The sequence below is a fragment of the Staurois parvus genome, unplaced genomic scaffold, assembly GCF_062004578.1.
Source record: "Staurois parvus isolate SC_StPar_1 unplaced genomic scaffold, SC_StPar_1.0 ptg000011l, whole genome shotgun sequence".
Classification (NCBI taxonomy): Eukaryota; Metazoa; Chordata; class Amphibia; order Anura; family Ranidae; genus Staurois; species Staurois parvus.
Genome location: NW_028317807.1, coordinates 35,730,732 through 35,751,274, shown reverse-complemented (window position 1 = coordinate 35,751,274; position 20,543 = coordinate 35,730,732). Strand labels below are relative to the sequence as shown.

At 41.2% G+C, this 20,543-nt stretch overlaps 1 protein-coding gene across 2 annotated transcripts in view; it reads left to right on the top strand.

Annotated features, from left to right (window-relative positions):
• UBE2F (ubiquitin conjugating enzyme E2 F (putative)) overlaps window positions 1–20,543 on the top strand; it is a 373,705-nt gene that overhangs the window by 351,173 nt on the left and 1,989 nt on the right. The window lies entirely within an intron of this gene.

Below are 20,543 nucleotides of genomic sequence, written 5' to 3'. Positions count from 1 at the left end.
TTTCTGAAGAAGAACAGGGTAAAAGTGATTCAGTGGCCAAGTATGTCTCCTGATCTGAACCCAATCGAACACCTATGGGGAATTCTGAAGAGAAAAGTTGAGCATCACTCTCCATCCAGCATCCAGGCTCTAACAGAGGTCATTCTTGAAGAATGGAAAAAGATAGATGTTGCAATATGTCACCAACGTGTTCATTCCATGCCTAGAAAACTTGGTGCTGTGCTTACAAATCATGAAGGTCATACAAAATACTAGATGTCATTTTTGTTGTGGGGTGTATCAATTTTTGCATCAACTAATTTGAGTAAAACTGAAGATTTTATAATCTAAGTTATATTAGTAACCTTTCTTTCATGTAATGAGCTAAACAAATGTTCTATAACACTGTTTTGTCAAAAATTTGGAAATTGTTCTTGTGTTCATTGAGATATTGATTAAAATCTTACATTTCAAAAGCGGTGTACTCATTTATGCTGAGCGCTGTATCTATGTAGGGAGAACAAAAAGAGTCCTCAAAGACAATAAAAGAACATGTGTATAACATAAACAGAGGGTATAAAAATCATCATCTGTCGCATCACTTTAGGATGGTACTTAGAGATAGCACGAAGCTACAATTTTGGGGTATAGGGAAACACAAGATCCATTGGAGAGGGGATAATTTAGTTAGGGAGCTCAGTAAGAAGGAATCATGGTGGATCCATGAACTTAAATGTTTAGCTTCTAGAGGCATTCAAAGAATTTGATTTGACATGTTTTCTTAGTGATCATTAAATGGGAGGGTACCTGTATGACTGATGTCTATTATGCTTTTAGCATATCTATATGTATACTACATGCCTATAAGTAGGCTCTCATATGGGTTTTTACTCATATTTATATAGTCTGTAATACTATATTTACTGAGTGTTTTTTCATTCACATGGGTTAAAGCAGGTGTTATGCACATGTGATAATATGCAGGGTTTATTCATGTGGATATCTGACTATTACATATAGTCATGGTTAAATGGAGGTGACTGTGTTACAATACATTGTCATCTTCATGTGGTGCTTAATTTTTTTTTATAATCTTGTTTCCTGATCAATTTTAGGCAAACTCCATGAGAGGGAAAGAGACCTTCATATTTAAATAGAATGGATATGTTGCACAGTAGTAGCAGCAGCATATAGGGTCTAATAATACCAATTAATTATTGTTAGAGTATTCTATATTACTGTATTATTTTGTTTTTGTACTTGATGCTTTGTGTATTTCTACATATTTTACTGTTTATATTTAATAGAATTGTTTTTATTTAGTAAAGCACACACGCACACATATGTTATCTCATACCCTCATGCAGCGATCAGCAGGAGGCAGTATCCATATAAATGTAATATTGGATAAAATCAGTAAGGATGGACACTGCATAAAATACCGTCTTAGAAGTATGAAGGGCACTATGATCACTGCTCATTATTTTATTCAGGTACTTATATAGCGCTGTCAATTTACTCAGCGCTGTACACACACACACACACACACACACGCACACACACATATATATATATATATATATATAATAGTACATGCACATCAGTTCCTAACCCTCAAGGGGCGTACAATCCAAGATTCCTAACTTACATTCATACGTACACATGCTAGGGCCAATTTAGACGAGATCCAATTAACCTACCAGCATGTCTTTGGAATGTGGGAGGGAACTGGAGTACTCGGAGGATACCCACGCTGGCACAGGGAGAACAAGCAAACTCCAAGCAGGTGCTCTCATGGTTGAGAATTGAACCAACAACCCTAGTACTGCAAGGCGGAAGTGCTAACCATTTAGCCACTATGCTGCCCATAATGGGTTGCATTTTGGGACCATATAGTCCGTACATAACTAGTAGTTCATTTACCCCCAATAGTATGGTGCTATATCACAGCAGGCTACAAGGAAATGAAGCCTGGAAATGCCTATATATGTAGCAGAGCGCCGTGCCGTCCAATCATTGACCCCTGATGAAGCCACGTGACCCTATGGCGTAACGGGTAGAGGAGGGGCTTGCTGACGTCACGGTGCTCGGAACACAAGACTATATGGTAAATACACACCAGTGACCGCTATGCTTTAGAGCAATGGTTTTTATTGGATTTCTAACTGTATGAAAATAGTGTGGTGCGCTAAGGCACCTAGCAAATAGGAGTGTGTTACTGGAAGCTGATTTTAAAGAATAAAGAACTATCTTTGGTGGTTTCCCTTTCCATATTTATGCTTGAGGAGGATTTCTGAGTGGAGGAGGAGTAATGTAGGAGAAGCACGCAGTTCAAAAAGAATCACATCCATCTATGTGGGAATATCACTTTGAGTTATATAAGGTGCACAAGCGCTATATGACCTTACTTAACGGTTCAGTTATATATTCCAAGTGAGAGCACATCCAGTGGAGGGCACCGACAAATATGTGATTACATTTGACACAAAGTGCAATCTGAAGTGGAAATTGGTTTTCTTGTACAAAGATTGAAAGTGGACATTATCGCTTATAATTTATGTTTTAATGTTTGATGTATTGTTTTGTGGATAGGAGTAAAGCACGTCTGTGTGTAAAATAATTAAGGTAGGAGTTCCACTTTAAGAAAGCCAACCTACCCTTCCTTTCCTTTCAGCTGGTAAACCAGATTCTACCTTGCTTTCATTTTGAACTGTTCTCTTAATCATCGCCTTGAATATACATACAGCAATTTTATTTGTCTATGAATTTTCTTTTACTGGACGGTGAAGCCAAGCACCGTGTACACCCCTGTAATATACTCTAACAGTTTAGCATTTTCTAAATGTTGGAGTTACTGCACTGTTATACGACCCGAACTTTGAAAGTGAACTTTGACAAAGTACCACTAAAACAGCACTTTAACTGATATCTATACATTGTTTTCTGTCATTGCCTAATGCCTTATATTATGCTTATTTAAAACATGGAATTCTGCTATATTCTGCCAGCTTTTCATTTGTGTAAACTTATAAAGCTTTGTATCTTACTTTTTTTTTAGCCTGCTACAGGTTCACTATAAAGCTGAGCTCCAGACAACTTAAAATACTTGGTTGAAATACAGCCCCAATTTAACCATTAGCCGCCCGGCCAATAGCCGTTTGGCGGCTGGAAAAATGCTTTAGATTTCCGGGTGGACGCCATATGGCGTACTCCCGGGCATGCACAGTTTGCGCGCTTGCAGAGCAGCGCAGCGGCACGATCTGTCCGAGGTACATGGCCGATGACAGATCTGAGTACCGGCCCCCATTGACGGTACCATGTGACCTGCTGTGACCAATCACAGCAGGTCACATGACAGTTGTATACAATGGATGGCTTCATTCATGCCATCCATTGTTTACTAGTGTCTAGCTGTGAATGGTCACAGTGATCACATGCACATGTCATGTGATTAGCTGTGGCCAAATCACAGCTAAGCACAAAAAAAAAAAAATACCTGAATGAATTGATGTCATTCAGGTAAATGCTTGCTTATAGCAAAGTAATTCTTTGCTATAAGCAAATTGTGTAAAAAAAAAAAAAATACTGATCACTTCCCCAAAGTAGTACAATGTTACTATGGTAATATTGTACTACTTTGGTCATAGTGAAATATGAAAAAAAATCTTAAAAAAAAGAAAGAAAAATGTAATAAAAAATTTAAAAATATATATATATATATATATTTTTTTTCATACTGTCACCAGTCAGTGTCCCTGATCACCGCCATGCCAGTTATATGATGACGCTGTACTGCACTGGTGACAGTATGTAAAAAAAAATTGTGAAATTTTTTTTAATTTTCAAAAAAATTATGACAAAAAAATACAACTTCAAAAAACTCACCATGCCTCTTATGAAGTACGTCGGATTGTCTACTTTGAAAAAAGGGGTCATTTGGGGGATATCTGTACTGTCCTGACATTGTTGGACCTCAAGAAATTAGATTGGCTGTCAGTACTGCAGGATTGATCAATATTCAGATCTATACCATAGTTTGTGAACGCTATAACTTTCCTACAAACTAAAAAATACATCCTAATTTGGGTTATTTTCACCAAAGACATGTAGCAGAATACGTCTTGGCCTAAATTTATGAAGAACAATTATTTATTTGCAAACTTTTATAACAGAAACAAAGAAAAACAAGTTTTTAAAAAAAAAAATTTGGTCTTTTTTTGTTAATTTAGCAAAAAATAAAAACCCCAGTGGAGATTAAATACCACCAAAAGAAAGCTCTAGTTGTGTGAAGAAAATGATAAAATTTTAGTTTGGGTACAATGTTGTATGACTGCGCAATTGTCATTCAAAGTGTGAGAGCGCTGAAACCTGAAAAATGGCCTGGGCAGGAAGGGGGTAAAAGTGCCCAGTAGGGAAGTGGTTAAAAAAAATCTGGGATGCTGTGAAAATACTACATAAAAACAGAATTCAATTATTTGCATATCCCATAATTATTCACAATAGAAAATAGAGAACATATCAAATGTTTAAACTGAGAAAATGTACCATTTTAAAAAGAAATAAGATAATTTTGAAATTGATGGCAGCAACAAAAGTTGGGACAGGACAACAAAAAGCTGGCAAAGTAAACAGTACTTACAAGGAAGAGCAGTCAGAGTCTCAGAAATAGAGATGAGCAGAGGTTCACCAACCTGTGAAAACCTGCGAAAACCTGCCTCCAAAAAATTGTTGAAAAATTTCAGAATAATATTCCTCAACGCAATATTGCAAAGACTTTAAAAATATAAACAGATTCTAACATTCTGAAGAAATCTCTGTGCGCAAGGAACAATCCTGAAACAAAATATTCTTCTGGCGCCATTACATTAAAGCGATATTAAAGGTTCTTTGTTATTTTAACATAACACAAAACAAAAAAATGTCATGTCATACTTGCTCTGTGCCATGGTTTTGCACAGACCAGCCCCAGTTGTCCTCTTCTCGGATCCCCTGCCAGTGCTTCTGGCTCCTTCCACCCACTGAATGCCACCATAGCAAGCCGCTTGCTATGGGGGCATTCATGCGTGCTCGCTCCCAAGGCCCGCTTGTGTTTCCACAAAGTAGAATGTCACCAGCACACCGAGGATCACCAACATGGGTCCAAATGTTTTAATGAATGATCACATAGTTACAGCAAGGCAACGTTTCGGAGTCTCGCAGGACCCCTTCATCAGGCATGGTTTTTGTGTCACTTTTGGACCCATATTGGTGATCCTTAGTGTGCTGGTGACATTCTCCCTTGCTGATTCTGTTTGGTTCCAGCCGACGGTCGCTGCAGCACCAGCTTATACACACAGCCAAGTTTAACTCAGGAACATGTGCGCTGAGATTGTACACTTGCGTTGTGTTTCCACAAGACACACTGAGCAGGGCTCGGCCCTGCCCCTGCTCCCTCGTCACTGACTGTGATTGACAACAGCAGGAGCCTCTGGCTCCAGCTTCTGAATCTGAGACAATGAGGAGGGAGTCAGGAGAGCCTCTGCTTTTGTGCACATCACTAGATCGAGATCGGGCTCAGGTATGTATTATGGGAGGGCTGCAGGGGAAGCTTCATGCTGCATGTTTTTCATTTTACTACACAATGCTGTAAAAAAACCCTTCTTGATGCATGATTCAGTGATGGACATCACTGAATGGGCTCTGGAATACTTCCAGAAGTTCGCCATTATTTCCAAAAATGCAAGGTAAAGTTCTACCATGCAATAAAGAAGCCTTATCTGAACATGATCCAAAAAAGCCACTGTCTTCTCTCAGCCAAAGCTCATTTAAATTGTCTGTTGCAAAGCGGAAAACTGTTCTGTGGTCAGACAAATATAAATTTGATTTTTTTTTTCTGCGAACATGGGCGCCATGTCCTCTGGACTAAAGAGGAGAGGGACCTTCCAGCTTTTTATCAGCAGTCAGTTCAAAAGCCTGCCTCTCTGATGGTATGGGGGTGCATTGGTGCGTATGGAATGAGCAGCTTGCATATCTGGAAAGGCACTAACAATGCTGAAAGATATAGTTAGGTTTTAGTGCAGCATATGCTCCCATCCAGATGACATCTCTTTCAGAGAGAGCCTTGCATACAGTATTTCAGCAGGACAATGCTAAGCTACATACTGCATCTATAACAGCAGCATGGCTTCGTATTAGAAGAGTCCAGGTGCTTAACTGGCCTGCCTGCAGTCCAGAAGAAGAAGACAACCCAGGACTGTTGAGCTATTACAATCCTATATCAGGCAGGAATGGAACAACTTTTCTCTCCCAAAGCTCCAGCAACTGGCTGCCTCATTTTCCAGACATGTTGCTAAAAGAAGAGGGAATGCTACACAGTTGTAAACATGGCCTTGTCTCAACTTTGTTTGAGACGTGTTGCTGGCTTTACTTTCAAAATGACCTTGTTTTCTTAAAATGGTAAATTTTCTCAGTTTAAAAATGTGATGTTTTTTATTTTATATTGTGAATATAATGTGGGTTTATAAGATTTGCATATCATTGCATTCTGTTTTTATGCAGATTTTAAACAACATCATAACTTTTTTGGAATTGAGGTTGTACATGCATGTAAACAGATTTACGATCAGAGTATTTTTAATTCTGTTTATACAGCCTTGTAATTTGTACACATCTGCCATACTGCCCAGCTTGGCAAATGGCATGCACATTACCCAGTTCAGCAGTGCAGCTTCCTGTGTCACCTCTAACCTGCTTATTTTGGCAATAAATCAACATCATTGTCTTTGTTCAGTTAGCAACAAGGTGATCTAGGCATTAACAAATATAAAAGCAGCAAACTGATTTTCCTGGATATGCAGTGTGGTGATGGTGCGTGCATTGCAAGACTGGCTGTAAAAATCCTTGGGCAGGAAAGCACTAACAGTATTTAATCTGTATACTTTATCTGATTCCCTGGAGTTCTGCTTTAGTGATTCTGAAGTTTGCTTTGGTTCTTGTACTTCTGTTGTTTTCCCTTATCTCTTGTAGTCTGATTCCCGTAATCAAGTGATTACTGCAAAGCTAAGATGAAATGAAAGCTTTTGCTTTTTGTATGCTTTGAAATTTCCTGTGGGTAACACTTCAGTACACTGACAAGTTGTTAAAGTCCGAAAACTGGGTCATTATGTGCATCTTTCCATGTACACTAAACTCAGGGGTATAGGATTTGTCTAACAGAAGCTTTCTAATTTGTGATTACTTCATGGAGAATTTTTTCTGTAATGTGGAGCTATTTTTCTGAAATGTGTTAAAAAAAGATTTTTATTGAGACTGTACTCCTGTTAGTGGGCTAGTTTCGTGCTGTTGCTTGTTCACAAAACTATTCATTGTAATCTGTAAAACTAAGAAATGCCCTGCTTGATAATGGCATTTAAAGGGTGGCTAAGTAATACATCAAAATGATTTATCCTACCTTTCCAACATGCTGGAGATGTGGTCAAGAAATAGGGATCTATTACACATGGTCTGCTCTAAATACTTTACAGACAGGACAATCCCTAAAACTCCAGAATAGTTCCTCCTTCACAACTCCATACCCATAACAATGTGGAAAGCTGTCACGCCCCCAACTATCCCGTAATGGATTAAATGGTTTGAAGATATTAGACTAATAGCCTTACTAGCTCATTGAAAAACATTCACTCTAAGCTTTGAACTACATGTTTTTTTGGACTTCCTATCCCTGTAAAGGTGAATTCAAGCAATTATTGACTGAAGGTTAAAGTGTTGTTAAAATATTTACCTTCCCTCCTCACTTACACATTATTTCTTCTTCCTAACTACTCTCACAGCCAATACAACCCTATGTACGAGATTCAGAACTGGTTCCATTTCATGGTGCACCTTCCTCTCCTTGTTCCCTTTTATTTTTTTTCCTTCCCCCGCCCTAGTCAGGTATGTTTCTTCCCCTCATCCCCTACCCAACCCTGTTCCCTTTCTTTTGTGTTAACCTAACCATTTCCTTAAAGTGACATATTTTATCGCTATATGGCTATAAAGTGAGAAATCATGAAACATAATATGACAAAGCGGCCTTAAAACCTGCATTCTTTTTAAATATCAACTGCATGTACAAATATCCTGTTTCTTGGCTTCCTGTTGCCTAAATCTGTACAATGAAGGAGCACCAAAGGTCTTTCCATTTTACACTTATACTGCCTGATATTTAGTGTTGGATTCCTCAGATGTGTCTGTATAATTGTTATCTCCTTGACAGGGGCATATCATGAAATAAGTGGGCCCATGTGCAAGATCAAAAGTCGGTCCTAGGCATTGAGAAAAAAAAAGCATGGTTTAAATTGCGTTCAAAATTAGGTGTGCCTTAAAAGGGGGTGTGGTTAGTCTAAGATAACTTACATAGTGCAGAATGTGGTAATGTTAGGAAGTCCATAAATAAATACAATATACTATATATATATTTATGTATATATGCATATCTGCCCCAGTCAGTAATAGGTTAACCCTGTGTTCCTTCCTGCAGTATACAGTGCTCTGACAGTGAGCGCTGTGTATACGTGCAGTATCCTTTCTACTGCTCTTAGCCCCGTAGGGATGCACTGACATTGCAGCACATTCCTCCAGCCTCCCCCTTTTAAAACTTAGCCAAGAAGGAAACCTGAGGATAGTGTGAGTGGGAGCCGCCACAGTTCCCCCCCCCCCCCTTCACCCACTCGCCTATCACCTTTCAGCCTACCCAGTGTTTTTATAAGTGTAGAATCTAGCAGGGGCGACCTGACAACACATGGGGCCCCCGGGTGATAGGAGATCAGGAAGCCCCCTGTGCCCCTGCCCCCCATCAAGCCGCACCCACACAAAGCCCCACCTACATTATTGCTCTACCCACATAATATTTGTTGGTCACAGAATTTATCCACACTATGTTTAAAGTAAATGTTTAGTAAGTTAAGAAAATAACGTGATAAGCAGTGCTCCAGGAGCAGCAGGGTAGAGTACAGGGGGTCAGGAGGGAACAATAATGGGGGGGGCAGGAGGGCACACTACATGATAAGCAGCAGGGCACATTTTGGGGATACATTACATGGGAAGGCAGCAGGGCACATTCTGGGGCTCAGCAGGGCATATTACATGAGGGCTAGAGGACTCGGTGCACACAGCAGGGCACATCTTAGAGAACAACAGGGCATATTACTTAGGGGAAGGAGGGTACTTTATGGGGCACATTATGGGGCACATTGCAGGGCACATTATGGGGCACATTGCAGGGCACATTATGGTGCACACAGCAGGGCACATCATGGGGCACACTGTAGAACACGGCATATCACTAAACACATGACAGGGCAGGGGGGCACGCAGTAGGGCACAGGGCACATTGGGGGGGGGTATACAGCAGGGCACACAGAGCACATCACAGGGCACACAGCAGGTACATTGCTTCAGTAGTTTTCTGTCATATTGTGTCCCAGCACTGAGATCCTCCACACCAATCACTGCATCAAGTTTACACAATCTCACCTGATATGCCAGTAATGTGACCTCTAGTGGCACGCTCCGCCCTGCCGGCCCCTTCTCTCTTCTTCTCAGTCCCAGCTGATGCCACATACAAGCACCTGAGGTGGATGGCAGGGAAGGAGGGTCTGGCAGGAAGGAGAACGCCATGAGAGGTCTGTTGACAGCCGCTTCCCACGCTACTCTGCATTTGTTGGCTGACCCTCTCGAGGCGTGCTCCTCCCTGACGGACCTTCCTTTTCTGCCATCCACCCCAGGTGCTTATATGTGGCATCAGCTGAGAAGTCCCTTTGAAAAACACCCACTAGCATTTCTGGCCGAAGCCATCTTGAGTAAGGGCAGGTGATTCTTGTAGCATTTACTTCCTGGAATTAATTTGCCCTTATCTCAGGCATGCAGGCAAGGAGAGGTCTTTAGCTTAGAAAGCCCCACCTTCTCTCCTGAAGACTCCCGGGATGTATGACATAATTTGCATAGTCCTGGAAACTAGGAGTAACTGAAAAATAAAAAAAAAAAACAAAACAATACTTTCCTATCTATTTACTAATGCTAGCGGTATGAGGATTACAGATAGTCAATATTTTTTTTAAGAGAGTGAAGTTCTGCTTTCAAACAATCTTATAAGCCTTCCCAGCTATCTTTTGTGAACTGCAAAGCAACACCCTTCTGTGTAATGGAGATGGGGAGAGGTATTTGAGTCCATATCAGGAAAGCATCTTAGAGTAACTCATAAATAAATAAATATGGTGTAGCGCTAAATAAATACTCACATGAGTTTCCAAAATAAAACTCAAATATATAAATAATGAAATGAATACATAATAACATGTAAACATAAATGTGTATCAATATAAAGTGAAATAGTGCACACACAACGATAAATATATATTGAAAGATACCCCCAACTTAGGGGATCAAACTAAGTGAACAATATAATCCGTAAAGAATAACAGTGCATGTGTACACAAAACACACTTAGTGAAAAAAAATATATATATATATAAAAATGTCCCCTAATAAAAGTCCACACGCTGCACAAACAATGTTGAATAGTGCTCCACAACAATACCTCACGTGTAAATAAACGTGAATCCAGTGCCAAACAACTCATGAATCCAAAAACAGCCAAAGTGCCCCCTCACCTCCTTACAGTGACCACAAGGGCCAGCTCGCTTTAGGGTAAGACACTTTCCCAGGAATAGCCTCGTCACCATCAGATGGACCCTCCTGGATATCCCACAGATTAATAATCCTCCTGAGTACTCAAATCCCCTGGTACTTATAATGGTTGTTCACCCACACAGGATCATAGCAGAAACAAATAGAGATCCTCCATAGTGTAAATCAGTAATTTATTGCTCCAATAAACCCAGAAAAATTCCACTCACATGTCAAACAGCATTATTCAGCCTTTCCCCATACTATGGGTGCATATGTATGGTTCCGCATGTTCCAAGATGGCCCCCACACCGATACTGACATCACCACGCACCGGAAGTCCTGTCACCGCGTACCAATGCGTTCCTCTTTGACCCTGGGTACATGACAACGCAATTGCCAGTTAAAGTAGCACAGTGCCGTATAGCAAAAAATGGCCTGGTCAGGAAGGGGTAAAACCTTCCGGAGGCAAGTGGTTAATGATGTGGCTGTAGAAACCCAGGTCTTGAAGAATAGAGGGATTTCTAAGTCTGATTCCTATCTTTCTAAAATCAACAGATGCGACTTTCCAGGAAGATCTATTATTGTACCTGGAATTCTTACTTTGCCTGGTGTGAGTACAGTCAATTCAGTCCCAGAGATTACTCTGTGCCTCACATTCTGATCTTCCTGCAAACAGGTCTTGACCAGATTCTAGCTCTTATCACTTTAAAAGGGAAGGTATTGGCCTTATCTATCCTTTTTCAGAGACCTTTGACTTTGCACTCCCTTGTAAAAACCTTTATTCAAGGTGTTTATCCTGTTAGTTCCCCCCCCCCCCCCCCCTTGCAGCACCCTGTGCTTTCCTGAGCCTTTAATTTGAAATTTTCTGCCCTGAAGAAACCACTATTTGAACTGATCAGGGATATTTCCATAGAGATTATTGCCAGCAGAGTAGTCTTTTAGTAGCCATCATTTCTGTCAAATGTGTCTGTGAACTGGAGGCCCTTTTCTGTAAAAAAGGAAAAGAAAAAAAAAAGCCTTTCCACATATGCCACCACAACAAGATTGTTTTAGACCCAATCCAGCCTTTCTTCCAAAAGTGGTTTCAGATTCCAGTTTTAATGAGGACGTTGTTCAGCCATCCTTATGCCCTGCTCTTAAGCATGCAAAGGAATTCTCTCTACATTGCCTGGGCATAGTCGGAGCCATTAGAATTTAACTAAAAGGTACTGCTTCCATCAGACAAACAGATTCCCTGTTTTTTCTTTCTTTGGAACCTTGCAAGGGGAACCCTGCTTCAAAATCCATAATTGCACATCAGATAAGGAACTTGATTGCAAGAGCCCATGCTCTTAAAGCAGAGCTTCACCCAAAAGGGGAAGTTCCGCTTTAAGTCTTTGTCCCTTCTTCCCATTAAGGATTGGCACCTTTGGGTAGCGGGTACCCAAATTTGACAGATACCCGCTCCCACTTCTGCGGCGATCAGGAGCAGAAGTTGTCCTCCCTCCCACATCACCAGTCCTAGAAGACTACGGGGACATTCACAAAGCACAGTGCTTCCTGTGCATGCTCAGTGGGCACCCGGCTGTGAAGCCACAAGCTGTCACAGCCGGGTGCCCACACTGAAGATGCCGGCACTGGGGAGAGAAGACGGCCGGTGAAACTAGTCGTGGTATGGACACTGCTGGACCGAGGGACAGGTAAGTGTCTGTATTTTAAAAGTCAGCAGCTACAGTTTTTTTTTTCAGGTGGAACTCCACTTTAAAAACCTCCTTCTGCCTGTTGCGCACCTACTTCACCTGATCTGTAGGAGTGGCCTGGTCATTTAGGCACCAAGCCTTTATTGTTCAACTGTGTAAAGCCACAACCTTGTCTTCTGTTCATACTTTCTCAAAGTTTTACCAGGTGGATGTCCAATCTTCTGCGGATGAAGCTTTCATACACATTAATGTGCAACCCTTTTGTTGCTGATATTTAACTTTGTCATGGTACAACAGTTATTCTTTTGTTTCAGAAATGTGTGAATCAATCACTGAAAGCAGCTATGAATTACAAGCATGTACTGTTAATACACATCCATTGATTACAATTACACTGCTTCTTAATGGAGTTAACAAATGAGAGTGAATGTCTACACTTATATTGCTGTCACACGGTGAATGCAGTATTCACTGCCTGCTAAAGTCTTCTAGTGAAGGATTTATCATATTAATAAAGAGATAATTTAGGCTATTGGACACCCGGTGGTTGCTATGACACCAAGGCTGATGCACAATTTTTCATGTCCTCCGTGTCTGATCCTGAAGAGCGCGAAGTAATAAATCCTTGTTTGCTCACCTATAAAAGTGAATCCTCTTCATCTAATTCCTTGTGCGCACAAGATTTATGTATTGCAAATGATGAAACAAAATATAGCATATAATATAAGACTGGAGATCTGTGTCTGAGCTATGACTCTGGAGCCCACAGATGGTGACCCCGTAATGTTAACCATTTTCCCAGGCCCTTCAGCTTCTTGGCTGCAAGCTGTTTGCAAGGGTCAGTTTAGTATGATGATTTCCAAAACGAACACGTTTAAAAAATTACTCTTATGAGAAGTGTTTTAAATTATCTGTGGAATACTTTTTATTAATGACAGATTGGAGTATTAATTTTGCAATAGGTTATGAGTTTATATACATAAACTAAATCAGTTTCTGAATACAGTATATGAGTAAAACTTGAATATCTGCCATAGTCTGTAGTTTATTTTCCATACATAATTTAAATTCAATATGGTGGAAGTGATATTTTCCTTGCTTGCTTCTCTGTGCTAAAATAGTTGGACAGCATATGCAGAAAAGTTGAAATTTGTTTCTACAAGTTTTTCTTTATCTGTAAGAGTGGGAGCAACTCTGCTCTTAAGCTGCTTTAGATACTCTAAAAACTAGTTTATTCTCATTATATTTTGCCTTCCCTGTTTCTTCCCTTACCCATCATCAACATGTTAATAAAAAGTTCAAATAAAAACAATCTCTTTTCATTACATACTTCATTTTAGACCCAGCTATATCATCACTGGGTTTCTGTACTTCTCTAAGCAATGCAGGCATAATAGTATTGATTATTGCTGATGTAAGCAGTTGGTTGGCTCTTGAAAGCCATTATGCAGATATTACAATTTCTTAATGGATGGATTTCAGCCTTGAGGGGCGAGTATTCATAGGCAGACTGCATGCATGCGAACAACCCTATGTAATGCCCACATGTGATTTGAGCTTCCAAGATTAAAAGAACTGGAATTCACTGAATGAAAGAGACAGGGCAGGGGCAGTAAGGCTCAGAAGGGAAGTGTTAGATGTTGCTGGACATCCTCCAAGCAGGAAATTTAGGCAAGTTTTCTGGTTTGACATTGTGAGAAGCTCACAGTATGCAGTGAAATACGAGTAACCAAATTCAGTAAAGGAGTGGAGCCTGTTCAAGACTGAAGATAAGGCTTCAAATGTGTATTTGAAACAAGATGATTAAAACTTGAGCACATATTGGTTTGTTTAACCACTTGCCTCCCAAGCCTATTCTGACACTTCTTTCCTACATGTAAAAATCAAGGGTTTTTTTTTCTAGTAAATTACTTAGAACCTCCAAACATTATATATATATTTTTAAGCAGAGGCCCTAGAGAATAAAACGGTGGGTGTTACAATTTTTGTCACATGGTATTTGCGCAGTGGCGGTTAATGAATTTTAATGCACAAAAAAACAAAATTATACCCAGTTGTTTGGTAAAATATAAAAGATGATGTTAGACGGAGTAAATAGATATCTAACATGTCACGCTTCAAAATAGCGCACACTCATGGAATGGTGACAAATTATGGTAAATTAAAAAATCTCCACAGGCGATGCTTTAGAAGCCTTTACAAGCTACCAGTTTAGAGCTACAGAGGAGGTCTGGTGCTAGAATTATTGCTCTAGCTATATGCTTCATGGCAATACTTCACATGTGGTGCTTTAAACTTTTTTTCATTATTTATCTTTCTTTTTTAACTATACCTTTTCTTCTTTTTTTTTTTTATCAACTTTATTGCTATCACAAGTGATGAACACTATCCCTTGTGATAGCATGGGCCTTGGCAGGTCCTCTTTATAGAGAGATCTGGAGTCTCTTAGACCTCAGATGTCTCCTCTGGTCTCCAAAGCTGCTGATCAGACACAGACTGGTCTGATCAGCTGCTTCACTGGTCGGTAAACGGCCGGTAAACACAGAGTCGAAATTGACAAAATACTTGTTTCCACTTGCAGATCATAGAGATGATCAGGAACGTTTCAATCCTCATTCATCTTTCGGTTCACCTGGTGGAACGGAAGGTGGGGGGACTCTTTCCCACCACTTGTAAAAGATATTTATATGTATTACTATCTTCTTTTAAAGCAGTTGTGAAGTAAATGTAAAACCAAATATATATTATATCTCATTAATCCATAGTTCTAAAATACAAAAAGCAGCACTTGGATACCATTTTTGAACATCTTTGATACATGTCACTCAATTGTTTTGCTGCCTTCGGTGTACTACAGAGCTGTGGGTGTGGCTTCCTATGAGCCATTTCTGAAAGTGACGTGACTCTCAGGTGCTACAGTTTGACAGCGAGACTGGGGATTGAAGCTGCTGTCAATCAAGAGCAGAGGCAAAAAACAGTTTACATATTTACAGAGACAGATTATAAAATGTATTATCTTAATCATACAGGACACAGGCAACTTAATTCAAACACCATGGGATATAGCTTTGTACCTTCAGGTGATTAGACACTTCAAGCTTTTGAGGACACACTCCCTTTGGCCCTTCCCCTATAACTTTACCCCCTCCATGCATTCTCAGTGTCTTGTTTAGTGTCTGTAGATGATGGACCTCTTCTTCTTGATGAAACCAGCTTCATTACTTTATTATGTTTTTTAATTTTTTCCTAAAGAGTCCTTCAGTCAACCCCTACTGTCTACAGAAGCAGTGTATGTAGATTGATGCAACCTAGATAAAACCTCAGGATCCGTACCCAGACCCCACACTGGGAATGGCCTGTAATGTTGCTTATGGCACTGGATTCTGCATGGGGCACTTACCTTAGCCTTTGGTGCAATGCATTGAGTTAGCTGCATTATGCTATACAGGTCCAGGGCCGTGATCCATCAAAATGTAACCCAGTTCCTGGAGACCCCTTTGGGGGTATGTCCTGTGACAGGCAAAGCCTGGACCTTAAATACAGTCCAGGATCATGGTAAGATGAGATATAATTGACCGTGACTGTGTAAAGTAGAGCTACGTTTGGAACATATTCACTGTGTAAACTTTTCAACCTTGGTGCTAAAATGTATCCTCTTAGAGCTTAGTTTCAGGTGGATGACTGGGTGTTACATTACACCACTGTTCGCACACTTTTAATATCACTTCAGCCTAGAGCCCTTGTAAGGTACTCAGGCACTTCCTCCTGACTTTTTGCCACAAAGATTTGTTGCAGGACCGGCTACAACTGGATTACCACATACTTCTTCTACCCCACAAGGAATATCTTCACTTTTACGTATAGCAGACACCTGGCGAAAGTGAGCCAACTCTAAACGTCAGGCAAACATTCACTTTGCCAAAGGCAAATACATTAATTAATACAGGATTAATACAGCCAGTGGTCTTATACCCACAGCATGGCTCCAAATCCTGTACGTGTTACACTCCTGTACCAGCTGCTTGCTGAAGAAGCTGCCTGATGTGTTAGCAGCAATCACTTTTTTTTTTTTTTTTTCATGCTTTTATGGACCTGTATTAACTGTGCAGATTGTTTTCACTGTCTTTCAAGGAAGACTCTTATTTGGTGGGTGAACCGTGACAGGTGGGTCACTTGACCACATGAAGTCACAGGAGGAAAAGTTCTGTCTCCTCAGAGAAAGGTAACAAAACCCTTTTTTTCAGATGCTTCTAGCTTTTCTAAACACACAGCACCTCTACTCTCTTCCCAGGCTTTAATTTCAAAGCCTAAATTCAGCCCTTCCTTTTTCCACAAGGCTTGGCCAACAACGGTCATCTAGCCCACCCCAAGGCCCTCTTAATGAAGGGGTACCTTCACTCCTAGGAGCCGAGGGATATCTGTCGCAGTTTGCATCCCTCTGGACCACAGATTAATTATCTCAGACCTTTGGATTCAGGCGGTGGTTACCAAAGGCTACTAGTTCAAAACTACCTTCTCACTGCTTTCTTCTGTCAAATCAACCAAAGACTGTACAAGGGCTGTCAGATTTGCCAGAGGCCCTTGTCCCAGTCATAGTGCCAGTACTCCCACAGTACAAGTTAAAGGGATTCTACACAAACCTGTTCCTGTTACTAAAGCCCAGTGGAGCCATCTACATTAGCCTGTCTATATGTTCTGATATACCCACCACATCAGCGTTTTGTATCCTTTGCTGTGGCAGATAATCGTTTAATGCACTGCCTTTCAGCCTATCATCTTCTCCATCCTTCTAAAGTATCTGGGTCTAATTTTCTAGAAGCACCTCAGGCAAAGGTCTTTCTTCCAGAAAGCTGAGCTTTTTCTCTAAGAGTTCATGCTTGACAACTGAAATCCAAAAGAAATTCCACAGTGAGATTCGCCATAAGATTTCTGTTCCTAATGGTGGCCTCCTTCAAGGCAGTACCCTTTGCCCAATTCCATTCAAGGGCTGCCCATCTAAACCTCTCAGCATGGAAAAAGTAGACTCCTTCTTTTGAATCTACCCATGCTTCAATCCCCCCAAATAAGACTTCCTTTGACCTGGTGAATCATCACCTCGACACTGACAGTGGGAAAATCCTTCCTCCCATACAATTGGAAGATTCTTATAACAGACACAAGTCTGTCAAGCTGGGGAGGTGTTTCCAATCTCTGACAGGTCAAGGAACATGGTCAAAGGAGGCATCAATATCTTGGAGTTCGGGACTGTCAGACTGTCCCTCTAGCACCGGACCCCCCCCCCTTTCTAAAAGGACACCTAATTCAGGTGAAGTCAGACAATTCCACCACAGTGGCATGTATCAAGCATTAAGGAGGCACAAGATTTATGGCTGCCTTGAAGCAATCAAACCAGATTCTCTAATGGGCAGAAAGGTCCTGTCCAGAGAATTCTGTTATCTACATTCCAGGAGTAGATAATTGTCAGGTGGGATTATTTCAACTGCCACCGCCTGGACCAGAAGGAATGGTCCCTTCATTCAGATTTATTCAACGCGGTATGCCAAAAATGGGGGACTTAAGATGTGAATCTCCTAGCCTCCAAATACAGCACAACAAGCTACCCTTCTTTGTATCCAGAACCAGGCATCTTCTCACTCTGACCTTGAATGCTCTAGTTATCCCTTAGTCACTGTTCAGGCTAGTTTATGCACTCCCTCTACTGAGCATTCTACCTTGCCTACTCCACAAAACTATTGGCTTCTTCCCAACAAACAGTTTTTTCTGTCTCTAGGACTTCTATTCCACCCTGCTTCACAGTCTCTGGCTTTAATGGCATGGCTGTTGAAACCCAGGTCCTAAAGGAAAAAAGGGGTCTCCTGAGTTTGTCGTTGCTACCTAGTTGTAGGTAAGGAAAGCCACATCCATAAAGTTTTAGTATTGTACCTGGAAATCTTACTTTGCCTTGTATGAGTGCAGTCTACTCTTTACCCTACGTCCTGGCCTTCCTACAAACAGGACTTGACCAGAATCTAGCCCTCAGCACCTTAAAAAGGCATGTTTCAGCTTTTATCCATCCTTTTCCAAAGGCTTCTAGCTTCACAATCCTGCATAAAAACCCTAATTGAAGATGATTCTTGTATTAGGCCCCCCTTGCAGCACCCTGTGCTCCTCTGGACCCTTAGCTTGGTACTGTTTGCCTCGCAAATCACCATTTCAACCCATCAGGGATATTCCTTTGGAGTCTAATTACCAGCAGAGTAGCCTTCCTGGTGACCATCGTGTCTGTTATATATATCTCTGAACTAGCAGTTCATTTCAGCAAACAGGTGGCAGTGTGTACAGGAATGGAGGTGTAGTGTTAAAGGGCACAGTGTGTGCAGGAAGGGGGTGTCGGGTTAAAGGGCACAGTGTGTGCAGGAAGGGGGTGTAGGGTTAAAGGGCACAGTGTGTGCAGGAAGGGTGTGTAGCATTAAAGAGTTTGCAGAGGAAATGGGGCAGTGTGTGCAGGAAAGGGGTCAGTGTGTACAGGAATAGGGTGTAGGGTTAAAGGGGGCAGTGTGTACAGTTTTATTTTTTTTTATTTTTGGGGGGGGAAGGGGGGGCTGCAGGTAGCTGGTCTTGCCTAGGGCGCAAAATAGTCTGCCTAGAGACCAACCTTTCTCCCAGAAGTGGTTTCAGCATTCTATCTCAATGAGGACATGGTTCTGCCATCTTTGTGTCCTGCTCCTACGTATTTAAACAAAGTCTTTCTACATTGCATGGACATTGTCAGAGCCATTGGAGTGTACCTAGAAACTACTACTTCCATTAGAGAAACAAGATTCCCTGCTCTCTGTTGGAGCATCCTAGGACTTTAGGCACCAAGGCTCTGTTGCTCAACTCTCCAAGGCTGCCAGATGGTCCTCTCATCATACTTTTACAAAGTTTTACCAGGTACATGTTTAGTCTTTTGTTGATCCAGCTTTCGGCCACAAGGTTCTTGCAGTAGCACTATGAAGATAGGGTTTTACGTTTTGGGGACTGTTGATACTGTTCTGTTGCTTGTTTGTCGCTCACCTTTGTATTCTTTACTTTGGGAAATCCCATGGTATATGAATAAGTTGCCTGTGCCCTGTACTGTATGATTAAAATATAACTAAAACCAAAACCTATTTTTTTATTTTATATTTTTTTTGAATGGAGTGGAGAAGGATTAGAACACTTTTTAGGTTTTTATTGCTGTCTGTGCCCTCTATCAAGGAGCTTCACCCTTTCACTTTAAAACAGAGCTCCAGGCTTTTTTTTCTTGATAGGGTAGAGAAGTATTCCAACCAAGGTCAGTTTTTTTGTCATCATCTTCTTTGTTGGGCAATATTTCCCTCGCTACTTGTTCTAATGGCTGTGGTCACCATAAGAGAAATCTCTCCAATGAGTGTGCAAAGCTGTATAACACACATTTAACCACTTGCCTACCGGGCATTTATACCCCCTTCCTGACCACTTTAACCACTTGTCTACGGGGCATTTATACCCCCTTCCTGACCAGGCCAATTTTCAGCTTTAAGTGCTGTTGCTTTTTGAATGACAATTGCGCGGTCATGCAACATTGTACCCATATGAAATTGTATCATTTTTTTTCACACAAATAGAGCTTTCTTTTGGTGGCATTTACTCGCCACTGGGTGTTTTATTGTTTGCACTATAAACAAAAAAATGCAAAAAATTTAAAAAAAAAGTATTTTCTTTGTTTCTATTATAAAATTTTGCAAACAGGTAATTTTTCTCCTTCACTGATGTGCGTTGATGAGGCTGCACTGATAGGCAGCACTGATGAGGTGGCACGGATAGGCAGCACTGATGGGCACTGATAGGCGGCACTGCTGGGCTGCACTGATGGGCACAGGTGGGTGGCACTGCTGGGCACCGATCATCAGGGCACTGCTGGGCACTAATCATCAGGGCATTGATCATCAGTGCCTTGATTATCAGTGCCAATCCCTCCTCTGATAACTGCCAGTTCTCGGCAGTACTTTCAAAGTGCAGCCGATAACCGGCAATTGCATTTCCCGGAGATCAGTGTGTCATTGGACACGGCTGATCACGTGGTAAAAGGCCGCTGTGATTGGCCTTTTACCACATCACGTGATCAGCTGTGTCCGTAGATCGCCGGGTGTGCACCCCCGGGGGCGCGCAGGAGAGCGTGTTCTAGGAGGACATCATATGACGCCCTCCCAGAACTGGCTGGCCACAGTGAAGCCGTCATTCAGCTATCTGCAGTTG